A 15167-nucleotide genomic window follows, 5' to 3' on the forward strand; every position below is an offset into this window, starting at 1 on the left:
TCATGATCACTATCTTGTGCTCTTCTACTAGATTTAAAATATTTGTACATAGATGCAAAATTAGCTAAGCAAAGAGTTTCTAAGTGATCGGATCTTTGAACATAACGGTCTAAAATACCGGCTACGAATATTTCAGTCGAACCTGAAGGAAGTTTCTGAAGTTCTGCTCTAGGTTTCACCATTCGAACACGTTCCTCAGGTCGAAAGGTATTTATAAATATTTCTGCATTACTTGCTTCCCAATGCAGCAATATACTGCTTCTTGTGCAGATATTTCTGTGCCTGATATAAATTTGTGACCTATATGTTTAAGTTTTTGCTTAACAGTATAATTTCCAGCATTTACCTCTGATATAGCTTCATTTAAGAGCCTAAAAACTCCCCTGTTAGACTTGTTAATATAATTAATTATATATGAACAGCAAGCATATGCATCCAGTATATATTCGATATCCATATTTGCTCTATGGAGTTCCAAAATCAGAGGATTATAAGCGTTTATAAAACGATCCTGTAATTTTCTTTTTAGAAAAATTTTGGGTTTTGTTAAACTTGACCTAAGGGCTAACAAATAGTCATCAAAAGACATATGTATTCTACTATCAGACAGGAAGTGTTCAAAATCGTTTAAATTAGAAATGTCTTCTGTAGTCATATTTGAATTTAAAACGTTTTGAATTTTGAAAAAGTTTTCCTTGTGTCTTTCTGAATTTTGACTTGCTTCTGTAAGAGGTAACAGTATTTGCCTTGAAGGCATTGGTGGATATGGCATACCAAAACGACAAAACTGTTGTCCTCTTATTTCCCTAGTACAAGACCGACTGTGGTTATGCTTTTGATAACCCAAATAATTCTCTAAGTGGCTGACCGAACCATCGGTAGAAATATAATTGTCAATAAAACTAATGACATCAGGGAATGTCTGAGGATCTTGAAGGTTGATCCTGGGAGCATTATAAAGCCAATACATGCCATGTACATGCGAGGAACCTCTCTGTTGAAACTCCAGTCTACAGTAGAAATTTGTAACAAAATGCTCTCCAAAAATGCCGGCGTTATCTTTAAAAAGCTTAAGAATTTGTCGATAGCGGTAGTCAAAATATCTAGCACAAGTAGCCGCGTCTGACCGAATTAAGAGATATCTATCTTGGGTTGTTAAACTGTTGGCTTCCTCTTTCGATATATCTTTAGAATCAACAGTTTTAGAGAGGATGACCAAAAGCTCAACCCACTGAGATTCTGCAGCCGATAAAGTGATAAAGAAGGTTGGAAGTCAAAATTGGCGAATCATAGCGATTGCCTTTTTCTTCTCAGCTTCCCAGTGCGCAGGTGAGGATCCAACGCCTTTTAAAACCTTGTAACCATCATTGTGTTGAATCAAGTTTTGAACAAAGTTTTCGTTTAATAGATTTTGGGCCGTAATGGATGGATGTACTATTCTTAATTTGTAGCAGTTCTAATTTTTTGTAATCATAGAACAACTTTGGAATGGTACACGCTCTTCTGTCAAAACGGCGAATTTCAGAACGTATGATCTTGCTATACGTTTCAGAGCATGTACGCTTCTGCCCAACGTATATTGTTCCAAATGACAACTCTTCTGAATTATTATCTTGAATTATGTCAATTGGTCTTTTTCCTTCACCTGGCGCTATAACTAAACGGTTATAGTCTAAGCTTTCTACATAATATTGTCCAAAAGAGTTTCTTGACCGCCTGGATTTAGCTCTGAACGTAAAAGACCCGTGGGAATATTATTACCTGAGGGATTATCATGAGAAGTTTGTGCCGCGTCAAAAGATTGAACCAATCGGGAATGCCCTGCAGATTCAACAAACGGAACTTCTTCTTGATTATTAAATTCTGAAATCCAGTTTTCATTATTATGTATATTGTGGTAACATGAGCCTCATCAAAGGACCTTGGTAGAGATGTCACAATATTGTTAACAGAAATTGGTATATTAACAACAGCACTTAGAGCAAACTCTGACCTTGATATCCTAACGGACGGATTGTCATAAAAGGCAATATAGGCATTATTAGACGTTCTTCAATTGGGGTTAAACCTTTCAACCAATCTGGTATTTCAGGAAAGTCTAGACCGTTAGGTAAACATATTTTTGGTACGTTCTTTTTAACAATCGCATTTTTGCACGTAGCACAAAAATTGTAATTTCCATCTTCTGAAGGAAATTTTTGCATTAAAGAGAAGGCGGATGCAGCATTCGGGTGACCTTGCGCAATAGTTTCGAAATTTAATTTGGGAACTTGGTGTGAAAACCATACGCCGCCGCAGCAAATACATATTTCAGTAGGGCCCTTATTTATATTTCGGAAATAAATGTTTTTGAAATCTGTTAAATTGCCACTATTATCAGTTTCTATAATATTATTTTCTCTCGTTTATCGGATTCGTTGGGACTGCCTTTGGTTTTCAATTTGTCTATTGAGGGGGTTATCTCTACGAAGGCGAACTTGACCTTGTCTAAGAGGTCTCTGATTCAAAATTTCTTCCCTCTTGCCGCCTTGTTCTATGTTGAACAGTATTTAAATTTTGTTCAAAAGACCGTACCTCGAGATTTTCCCGCCTGGTTCTACATATGTTGATTTATATTGATAATTTGTTCGGACAGACGTACATCGGAATCTAATCTACGATTAGCGTGACTTACAGCATTTTGTGACTGCTCACTATTTCTATATAAAGAGTTTGCACGAAGAACTCTCAACAATTAGTAATATAGATTTTCTACTTAATCTAGGCATAATTAATTAATAATAAATGGATTAATATATAAAATACTTATAGATAATACTTATATAATTCAGTCCGTCCGGCTGTTAAAAGTTGGATCCTAGGTGCTGCTCTCTTTCACTGTAATTCCTCGTAAGTCCTTGCTATGCTATTGCTCGTCACTATACACTGTACTGTGTAATACACTAAAATTAGTTTGAATAAAGCACTTTGCTTGTAAAGACATCTAGTGAAACTGAAACTACAAACATAGTGTACTGATATTTATTATACTCTTGCAACATGTTGGTACAGCTTACGTACTTTTGTATACCTATATATTACTTAGCTATTCACTAACATAATAATATTATACATAATATTTAGTTATATTTATATTTTAGAAATTAGTAGTTTATTTCATTGTGTTGAAATTAAGTGCCCGGAAAACCCCTTCGTAAATTGGTTTTGTCTAACGCTTTCTAAAGCAAGGGGATCTATGGTACCTATTTTGAAGGGTCTACCCATGAAGGCTAAATTAACAATAACTTACATATAATTAAGTATGGTATACACATATGTAGAGCAGGTATGTAGATTTTCTTCTTTCTGTCTTAATATCTAAACCTTTCATAAGCTGCCAACGGCGCTAGGTAAAAATGTAATTTTCTTGAGTTTACAGTTCACATCATGACCTTCATATTAAAATGTGTCGCAAAACTGAAATAATAGACAGTAGCATGTAAACATTTGGGGTCGCAGTTTATCTAAACCCCATAAAAAGGGTCTTTAGCCCTTTTGATACTACATTACTAATATTTATTTCATGCAATTTTTTCTTTAAAGATCTTTTTGCTCTATACAAAGTCCAGCACTCTAAGAAACTTTTTTAGCATTGTTTTCTGGTATATTTTATAATAAGTTCAACATGATGGCTGAGAAAATATACCTAACCACTGATTATCACCAAATATTAGAAGAAATATACGTATATAGAAATCCATATCTATCACTTTAGGGGATGCAAACAACTCTTTGGTGAACAAAACTATACTCTGTTGCAACATGTTGCGAAAGTATAAAAATGTTGCGAAAGAATTCAACATTCATTACTCGTTTATTATTTGGTATCTTATTAACTTATGCTAATGATCATAGATTTATTTTGTGTCAATACTATATTTTTATCCGAAATGTTAACTTTTATAAAAAGAAGCTATTTAACTCAAACATAGTATATGTGATATAAACTGAATCAAAGGGGTTAGATTTAATATGTGAGGTATATGAGGTTGCTGTTGTACCAGAGGATCGGAAATCAGTATATTAGGGTTATAAGGTTTAAACAAAGTCTAGACCAATTTCACTCATATGCAGCGATATACATTATTTTTAAGAAAAACTGTCCATTTAATTTTATTAAATTATCAAATTGACGAAAAAAATTATACCATAAGTAGTACATGTGAGCTGGGGAAATCAAAGACCAGAAAATTCCTCCAAACCGTATATTAAAAAATGTTGAATTAAACATACATTATTAAATGATATCGTGATTAAATTACAATCAAATTTGGTATCTTCTTGACTTATATTAAAGGCCATAAACTTAGTCTCAATTTTATTGCTTGAAGTGAGATCTACATAAGTATGAATGTGATATTAACTCCACCAAAGTGGCTAAATTTTATATTATAAGCTTAGGTGGCAAACGTCAAACAGAGAATCGGAATTGATGGTGTGAGGTTTTTTCAGCGTCAAACCACATAATTTTTAAGAAATCTTTTCCTCTTAATTTCGTTAAAATATCACGTTGATCAACCGGAACGGTGTAAAGTCAGGTGGAAAGACGGAAATCATATATATCTTGGGGATAGAGAAATATATTAATTTTGACATTGCTCAGCTATACTCGAGAACATATTTTGAAGCAATTTTATATATTAAAAAAAAATATTAATACTCACTGACCAACATATTCGGCATAAAACTGGTTCGAATAACGAAAAGCATTATAAGTAGTATATGGAATTTGAGGGTACTATTAACCCGATTTTATTAACTTTTTCCAATACCACATACTACTAACATGCCACAGACTAATAAAATGCTCCCACTGTTTCATTAAGGTACCTCACATACCATCACCAATCAAATGGAGTAAAGTCAGACGAATGTTCGAAAATCCTGATATTAGTTTCATGGGGGCTGAGGAAAATTTTCACCCGATTTGATCTTGTTATGAGTAAAACACGCTCTCTCATTTTCATTGAGATAACCCACATATGCGGTATAAAGTCACGCGGAAGTTCAAAAATATTTATATCAGATATATGAGGGCTACAAGAACTATTGATCCAATTCAACCCATTTTTGAAACAAAGACATACTATTATCGATAGTTTCATTTATTTATTCTATTATATGAATTTCAATTATATATCTTACACAATGGCCGATATTTACGGTAAAAAGTCAACTATAGGTACTGGGGTCCACATATTCGGTACCTAGCGGCTTGAACAGTTTTGGTTCGATTTAGAGAATTTTTGGTCACAAGGTGGCATACTTTAAAAGTATTATTCACGCAAAGTTTTACGCCGATATAATAATTTTTGCTTGATTTGCATAGTGGAAAGTGAAAGAATCAAGTGGAATTTAAAATGGTGTCATATGGAAAATAGGCGTGGTTGTAATCCGATTTCACCATAACATATAACTATAAACAGAATGTTATGTACCAAATTTGGTTGAAATCGGTTAAAAAGATCCCAAGATATGGGCTTTCACCTAAAAGTGGGCGGTGTCACGCCCACTGTCTAATTTTGAAAGCGGTTCCTATAAAGTCATCTCATACCATCCTTGAGATAAAATTTAATGTCTCTGGCGTGTTTAGTGCTTGATTTATCGCGCTTTTAGTAGTTTTTAACAGTACCGTTACATGGGGAGTGGGCGGGGTTGTCACCCGATTTCACCCATTTTCACACCGTTGGTAGAGGTTCTAAAAACATTTGCTTCAAGTGAATTTTGTTATTATAGCATTAGTAGTTTAGGAGATATGCATATTAAACCAATTGGGGGCGGGACCACGCCCACTTAAATAATTTTAACTGCAGATGCCCCTTCCTATTGTGATCGTGTATACCAAATAACAGTCTTGTATCTTGTTGTGGAGCTTAGTTATGGCAATTTATTTGTTTTTGAATAATAGCTTTTGTGGGCGTGGCAGTGGTCCGATTACGCCCATCTGCAATACCAACTGTCTCACGGTACCCAGAAACATGTCTACCAAGTTTCATAAAGATATCTCAATTTTTACTCAAGTTACAGCTTGCACGGACGGACGGACGGACAGACAGACAGTGACCCGTATTTCAACTCGTCTCTTCATCCTGATCATTTATACCTATATACATAACCCTATATCTAACTCGATTAGTTTTAGGTGATACAAACAACCGTTAGGTGAACAAAACTTTATTATTCTCTCTAGCAACATGTTGCGAGAGTATAAAAAATGGGAACGCAGCATTGCAAGAGGCTGCTTACGGTGACCCAACAATAAGATTTGTTAGCGATTTTCAACAGAAACAAAAGCCCTGGTATTATTCAAGTTACACAAAAACCTTCCAATGAAGAAATAAAAAAAAAATGCATATACAAGAAAAAAAATTTCTCGGAACCAAATTTCAACACACCAAGTCACATTGATGTAGAATTAGAGCTAACTTGTATCCAAAGATTATGAAGCAAGGTATCACAAAAGTGGCTTATTAGGATCGATTTTATATTCACCCGAAATAATTGATGGATATGAACAGGAGGCCAATGAAATTATGCAAATCGAGAAAACGGATTTGGTGAAGACATTGGAGTTACAATGGGAACCACAACGGGGCCTATTTCAATTCAAGGCAGCAACCCAACCCAACAGAGGGTATTATCGCAAATGGCAAAAATATTAGATCCGCAAAACCATTTTGAAATTGCAGGCATTTGGAGACGGATCGGATGAAGGATATGCGGCAGTAATATATGCAAAAGTGAATCAGCAGGTAACGCTATTGCAGAAGCAGGGTAAACCCTATAAAAAACCAAAATTAAAACTTTCCGGTGCTCACCTTTTGACTTCAATACTAGAAATAGTCAAGAATAAATTGAATTTACAATACAAAATATAAAGTTTCGATGAATACGCTTGCATAAATTCAAAATAAAAATAAGAAAAAACGTTAACTTCAGTTGCGCCGAAGCTATAATACCCTTGACAAATACAAAGGCTTCTTACAAGAACTTGATTCCGAACGTTCAATTTGTATGGCAGCTATATGATATAGTGATCTGATCTGACCAATTTCTGTGAAGAATATTTTGTTGCCTTAAGCAATAACTCGTGCCTAATTTCGTGAAGATACCTCGTCAAATGAAAGAGTTTCCCATACAAGCACTTGATTCCGATTGTTCAGTTTGTATGGCAGCTATATGCTACAGTCATCCCATCTATACAATTTCTTCGAAGATTACATTGTTGCCTCAAATAATAATTCGTGCCAAATTTCGTGAAGATACCTCGTCAAATGAAAGAGTTTCCCATACAAGCCCTTGATTCCGATTGTTCAGTTTGTATGGCAGCTATATGCTATAGTCATCCGATCTATACAATTTCTTCGGGGATTGGATTAATTCCTTAAATAATAATACACGCCAAATTTCGTGAAGATACCTCGTCAAATGAAAGAGTTTTCCATACAAGCACTTCATTCCGATTGTTCAGTTTGTATGGCAGCTATATGCTATAGTCATCCGATCTAAATAATTTATTCGAAGATTACATTGTTGCCTCAAATAATAATACATGCCAAATTTCGGCCGTTCCTACAAATGAGCAGCGTCTTTGTTAGAAAAGGACAGGTGCAAAGATTCAGATCGATGGCAGAAAAACTGACGGACTAGTTTGTATATATACAGACAGACGGACAGACGACATGGCTAAATCAACTCAGCTCATCGTGCTGATCATTTATGTATATATTTTATAATGTCTCCGTTTCCTTCTGGGTGTTACAAACTTTGTGGCAAACTTAATATTCCCTGTTCATTGTATAACAACAAAGAAAAGTTTGTACGCAGCAGGGTAAACAACATCAATGAGATAACTCCGGAAGCAGACGTAACATCAAGGGGAACATCACCTGAAAAACTAATACAACATAAATTATGGAGACAAGGTCGATCATAGGTCCAGGTTAATACAGGGCATTGCCGAAAGAAATAGCTCCAACCAAAATAACTAAGTAGAAGTACTAAGAGAATCTTGGATATACATATAACAAGAAGGAAACAAATAAAGAGGCAGATATTATAAGAATAGCAGACAAAACGAAAGAGGGGGCTAATGCCAGCACCTCTATAAATAAAAAAGGCACAAACTTTGTTGAAGCAGCTACATTTTTGGACAAAGATTTGAAATGAGCGATTGCACCAATTATAACAAGAGATGGCATAAAGTAACATTTTATTCCCCCGACAAGTCCTCACTTTGAAGGATTTTGGGAGGCTGGTGTTAAATCAATCATTTATTATTTGGAAGAAAAAATGAAAAGTTTCCAGTAAGAAAAGAGGAAAACGTGTAGAAGCAGGGCTATAACGGTGGTAACTTACATGCTTTTGCTAATTCAAATAGCTATTACAATGATCATTGGTGGAAATAAACGATTAAAAGAAGATCTAAAGAGCCCTTTTTAAAGTTGACAATAAATAAACAATAGCTGATAAATTGATGAAAATAGATCCGACCGTGGCCATTGACCCTAAAAATTTTATGCGAACACATAAACATTGATTTGCAGTGGAAACCACAGTATGAAGATACGGAGCGTAAATTGAGGAAGAAACTTTCCCGCAGCAAGAATAAAGTACCAGCTGCTATGTTGTCATAGATGCAACAGTTAACCCTGATCCTAGTGATGAAAAGCCGAAAGACGATGTGGAAATTAAAGTTTCCGTCAATGAAAGTATAACAGCAAAATATGACGATCCTAACGATCATACAGTCCACTCATTTCAATTAATAACTTTGTCCTCGGCAATATGTTCAAATATCCTTGACATATAAACATAAACAAACACAAAAGAAACATATGCATACAATACACATTGTATTTAACACTTAACAATACAAAGCATACCTAATATTATCTATGCAAGATATACACACATGCATATGCATGACAATACAATGTACATATACACACATTTAGCTAGATAAAACAGGTCTTAAAATATGTAGTATATAAGCGCTGAAAATAGTAAAATAAAATTAAAATGAAATGGTCCTCACTAGATGACGGTGTCTATCAATTTTAATCCCCCACCAAAGGTAAGATAATATTGTTCAGCTTGTCATTAATTAATGGCCGACAAATTTTAACTGAAGTCCTGCAAAACCATATACCTGTGGTTTGGCATACCCAAAGAATACCTCCATCATGGTTAAAGGGTATCATTGTGAAGCCGCCCCAAAATAGAGTGACCAGCGTAAATGCGGCAATTGGAGAGACATAATCTTACTGAACACCACGGTGATTCAAAAATAATAATATTTAACAGACAATTTTTTTAATTGCAAATACAAATGTAGAATTTAATAAAAATAAATTATTCAATATTCGGAGTCATAATATTGATAACATTATTACTAAGCTTGTTTAAATGAGATAAGCCACCCCAACATATACACACCACTCTACTCGGATAAAACTGGCACACCCTAATGAAACACACCACACTGCACTCAACATCGAGAACGCTACACATGATGACACCACCACACTCAATCCCTGAGTACAACATGCGCGAAGACAACTAACAAAAAGGACGGGATCATCGCCAAATCAACAGAAAACGATCCAGCACGCTACGTAAACAACTTTCGATAATTGATGAGACATTGGACAGCAGCGGTCCTGCGTCCTGCGATTAACCTTCTTCGACATCACGACGTCAACCTTTTTCGTGCGACACCGATCCGGTTCGCGACTTCCTTTGATCCGTTCTGTAGGCGTCTGCCGGTTTCCATTCGCTACCGACACCGTCAATAGTCAACCATATACATATATTGTATCCATCAACAATAAAATCAAAATTCGATAAAATCGTATTGTGATTCAAATAAAATATTGTGATCTCCCAAATATATTGGATACAAGTGCAATCATGGTCCTTCGAGCCATAGTGAGCGGAACTATGGATTAAAAAAGAAAAAAAAAAACAAGTAAGGAAGGGCTAAGTTCGGATGTAACCGAACATTTTGTACTCTCGCAAAGTTAAATGGTATATTCATTTGAGACTTCTTTATATATTTTAATAATTAGAAGTAGGAACTGTTGCCTTAGTTATTTACTTTTCACTCACAGTGAAAATAATTAGAGCAATTTGTAAACTAAATTTCCTCAAATTAGGAGAAATCGTTTTTGTGCTTTTTGTATACGCTTATAATTGATTTTATATAGAATGCATTACAACTGTATTGATAAGTATGAAAAGAAATCGTTTTTGGACAATGAATAACATTTTTTATTTATTATATCGATATTATTACACATGTTTAGCTTAAAGATAATAAATATTAACAACTTTAAAAATGATATAATATTATTATATTAATTTGTATATAATATTTATAATATTAAACATAAGTTTTTGTAGAGATTCTTATACAAATATCCAAATTATATTTCTTTTTTCCTTATACTATTTAATTTCTATCATATATTTATACAATAATGTCATATATAATAACAAATTTTATATATAATTTAAATTTTCTTAATTAGATTATTTACATATTTTTCTTAAAATTGTCTTAAAAACTACTGTCAAAATTCCTATACCATTCCAATTCGATTATATTTGGAAAAAAAATGAAGAACTATTGCACTAAGGCTGAAAACTTTAGTTCGAAATAGAGACACAAATACTGTAATGATAGCTGTGTACTGTCTCAAAAGTAATTGCATTTACACGGGAAGGATCCATGTTTGAAAATGCCCAATCAATTTGTGTACCGGCAGGTATAGTTGAATATTCTGCACCAAGCAGGGAACTAAAGTTTTTTTCTTGGAGCAGATTTCTTATTGCAGTCCCTGTAGACATTAAACAAATGTTAAAATCTCCAACAATTAGCACATTTTGATTGCCTAACTCAGAAGTAAGGACTTCCTGAAGTTCTACAATTAATTGTCTGACAGAGAAAGCTGAATTTCTATATAGAACCAGAATATTAATATTGCAACATTTAAACGAAACCGCTTCTAAAACTTTGCGGCCTGAATAAATTTTCTTTACAGCCTTTGATTCTATAGAGCAAGCAATACTATGCTTTGCATATATTATAATGCCCCGTTTATTTCTGTTGGTTGTTTCCGTGCTATCTACCCTCAGCTCGTTAATTGAAGTAAATCCTGGTATATCAAAACTTTCGCAAGGATAACTCCAAGTTTCTACAAAACATAAAATATCTGAAGATAGCATCAAACAGTCGCTTTTTATATCATTAATGTGAGCGTGAAGACTCTGAACATTATGGAATAAAATTTGATGTACTGATGTTCGGGAAATCATAAAATTGAAACTTGTTGTCAAAGCTTTTTTTGTGTTCAATTCCCTCAGTTCCCTAAATACGGAATCCGATTCAGAAAATTTGTTAGGAGGAATAAAATTTCCTATGATGAATAGACCTTCTGCAGAAGTAGCTCGACTACAAGCGACATATATTGAAGCTCTAGGCATTCTGGGTCGAGTATAAACTACAACTTTATTATATGTGACACCCTGACTTCTATGAATAGTTATTCCCTCAGCCGGAACAACTGGAAACTGATTTCTTTCAATTAAAATTTGTTCATTTCTTTTATATTGAAAAGATTTTAGAACTCTTTCAATTGGTGTCCAAGAACTTTCTAGAGGATGAGGCTTTTTTCATCGCGCTATCAAACCAACAGAAGGTTCCAAAATTTAATCCACAGAATTGTTGGAAAAGAACAATGGAAATCAATTTGCATAAGTTGTCCTGCTGCCGCATTAACCAAGCAATCACACGTGTTTATGTTCACTGTAATCATATATTTGGCGGATGTTTTTAGTGTCAATTCATAGGGCAGTCCCTGCGTTTCAGAAGTTTTGAAAAGTTTAACTCTTTCCAAAATATTATCATTTTCATTTATACCAATTCCTTTAACTGAGTCTTTTGCAGTTGAAACGAAAGCTTCTGTTGGGGTTCGACTGAGCTTAAGGGCATTGAAATTATTTGTCTTTTCATTGGACCAAAATAAATGTATGGCATCATCGGGAACTTCTTCGAAATTAACTACTCGAGTTTCAATGAGTGATATGTCCTCATTTGTCATAGTACCAGATGCCATATGATTTAATGCAATTGCAAAGGCCTGATCCTCCCGTTGTCTCATTATCTCTGTTAATTCAAAGTATTTAAATAACTCCCACAAAGGGGAACCAACTAAAGTGCTGTATGGATCATTGGGATTAGGAGAGAATATCCACCTATCTCCAACAGGTGAGAGTTGCTTCAAATCACCAAACACTATGATCGGTATACCACCGCAGAGGCTATCTGTTTTGAAGGGCTAAGTTCGGATGTAACCGAACATTTTGTACTCTCGCAAAGTTAAATGGTATATTCATTTGAGACTTCTTTATATATTTTAATAATTAGAAGTAGGAACTGTTGCCTTAGTTATTTACTTTTCACTCACAGTGAAAATAATTAGAGCAATTTGTAAACTAAATTTCCTCAAATTAGGAGAAATCGTTTTTGTGCTTTTTGTATACGCTTATAATTGATTTTATATAGAATGCATTACAACTGTATTGATAAGTATGAAAAGAAATCGTTTTTGGACAATGAATAACATTTTTTATTTATTATATCGATATTATTACACATGTTTAGCTTAAAGATAATAAATATTAACAACTTTAAAAATGATATAATATTATTATATTAATTTGTATATAATATTTATAATATTAAACATAAGTTTTTGTAGAGATTCTTATACAAATATCCAAATTATATTTCTTTTTTCCTTATACTATTTAATTTCTATCATATATTTATACAATAATGTCATATATAATAACAAATTTTATATATAATTTAAATTTTCTTAATTAGATTATTTACATATTTTTCTTAAAATTGTCTTAAAAACTACTGTCAAAATTCCTATACCATTCCAATTCGATTATATTTGGAAAAAAAATGAAGAACTATTGCACTAAGGCTGAAAACTTTAGTTCGAAATAGAGACACAAATACTGTAATGATAGCTGTGTACTGTCTCAAAAGTAATTGCATTTACACGGGAAGGATCCATGTTTGAAAATGCCCAATCAATTTGTGTACCGGCAGGTGTAGTTGAATATTCTGCACCAAGCAGGGAACTAAAGTTTTTTTCTTGGAGCAGATTTCTTATTGCAGTCCCTGTAGACATTAAACAAATGTTAAAATCTCCAACAATTAGCACATTTTGATTGCCTAACTCAGAAGTAAGGACTTCCTGAAGTTCTACAATTAATTGTCTGACAGAGAAAGCTGAATTTCTATATAGAACCAGAATATTAATATTGCAACATTTAAACGAAACCGCTTCTAAAACTTTGCGGCCTGAATAAATTTTCTTTACAGCCTTTGATTCTATAGAGCAAGCAATACTATGCTTTGCATATATTATAATGCCCCGTTTATTTCTGTTGGTTGTTTCCGTGCTATCTACCCTCAGCTCGTTAATTGAAGTAAATCCTGGTATATCAAAACTTTCGCAAGGATAACTCCAAGTTTCTACAAAACATAAAATATCTGAAGATAGCATCAAACAGTCGCTTTTTATATCATTAATGTGAGCGTGAAGACTCTGAACATTATGGAATAAAATTTGATGTACTGATGTTCGGGAAATCATAAAATTGAAACTTGTTGTCAAAGCTTTTTTTGTGTTCAATTCCCTCAGTTCCCTAAATACGGAATCCGATTCAGAAAATTTGTTAGGAGGAATAAAATTTCCTATGATGAATAGACCTTCTGCAGAAGTAGCTCGACTACAAGCGACATATATTGAAGCTCTAGGCATTCTGGGTCGAGTATAAACTACAACTTTATTATATGTGACACCCTGACTTCTATGAATAGTTATTCCCTCAGCCGGAACAACTGGAAACTGATTTCTTTCAATTAAAATTTGTTCATTTCTTTTATATTGAAAAGATTTTAGAACTCTTTCAATTGGTGTCCAAGAACTTTCTAGAGGATGAGGCTTTTTTCATCGCGCTATCAAACCAACAGAAGGTTCCAAAATTTAATCCACAGAATTGTTGGAAAAGAACAATGGAAATCAATTTGCATAAGTTGTCCCGCTGCCGCATTAACCAAGCAATCACACGTGTTTATGTTCACTGTAATCATATATTTGGCGGATGTTTTTAGTGTCAATTCATAGGGCGGTCCCTGCGTTTCAGAAGTTTTGAAAAGTTTAACTCTTTCCAAAATATTATCATTTTCATTTATACCAATTCCTTTAACTGAGTCTTTTGCAGTTGAAACGAAAGCTTCTGTTGGGGTTCGACTGAGCTTAAGGGCATTGAAATTATTTGTCTTTTCATTGGACCAAAATAAATGTATGGCATCATCGGGAACTTCTTCGAAATTAACTACTCGAGTTTCAATGAGTGATATGTCCTCATTTGTCATAGTACCAGATGCCATATGATTTAATGCAATTGCAAAGGCCTGATCCTCCCGTTGTCTCATTATCTCTGTTAATTCAAAGTATTTAAATAACTCCCACAAAGGGGAACCAACTAAAGTGCTGTATGGATCATTGGGATTAGGAGAGAATATCCACCTATCTCCAACAGGTGAGAGTTGCTTCAAATCACCAAACACTATGATCGGTATACCACCGCAGGGGCTATCTGTTTTGAAAATTTGTTTTAATTTCGCATCAACAGAGCTAAACATACGAGCACCTACCATCGATATTTCATCAATTATGATTAATTTTAAATCGATAGGTCTGGAATACAATGAATTAACTGTGTCATTGCTAAGTGGCTTCAACTCTCTATTCAACTGATTAACTGTGTCATTGCTAAGTGGCCTCAACTCTCTATTCAACTGATTAACAGGTAAAGAGAATATTGAATGAAGGGTCATTCCACCTATTCCGAATGCTGCTTTACCCGTAGGTGCGCAAAGAAGAACTTTTAAGGAACTTGGATTGGATCCAGGTGTACAATTGTAACGATGGTTAAGAGCTTGATATATTGCAGATATCAAACGACTCTTTCCTACACCTGCGCCGCCACCAATGAACTCATAAAATGGGAGATTTGTTTTAAGGTGGTACATCAAA

Source organism: Bactrocera oleae, chromosome 3 (assembly GCF_042242935.1).
Source record: "Bactrocera oleae isolate idBacOlea1 chromosome 3, idBacOlea1, whole genome shotgun sequence".
NCBI lineage: Eukaryota > Metazoa > Arthropoda > Insecta > Diptera > Tephritidae > Bactrocera > Bactrocera oleae.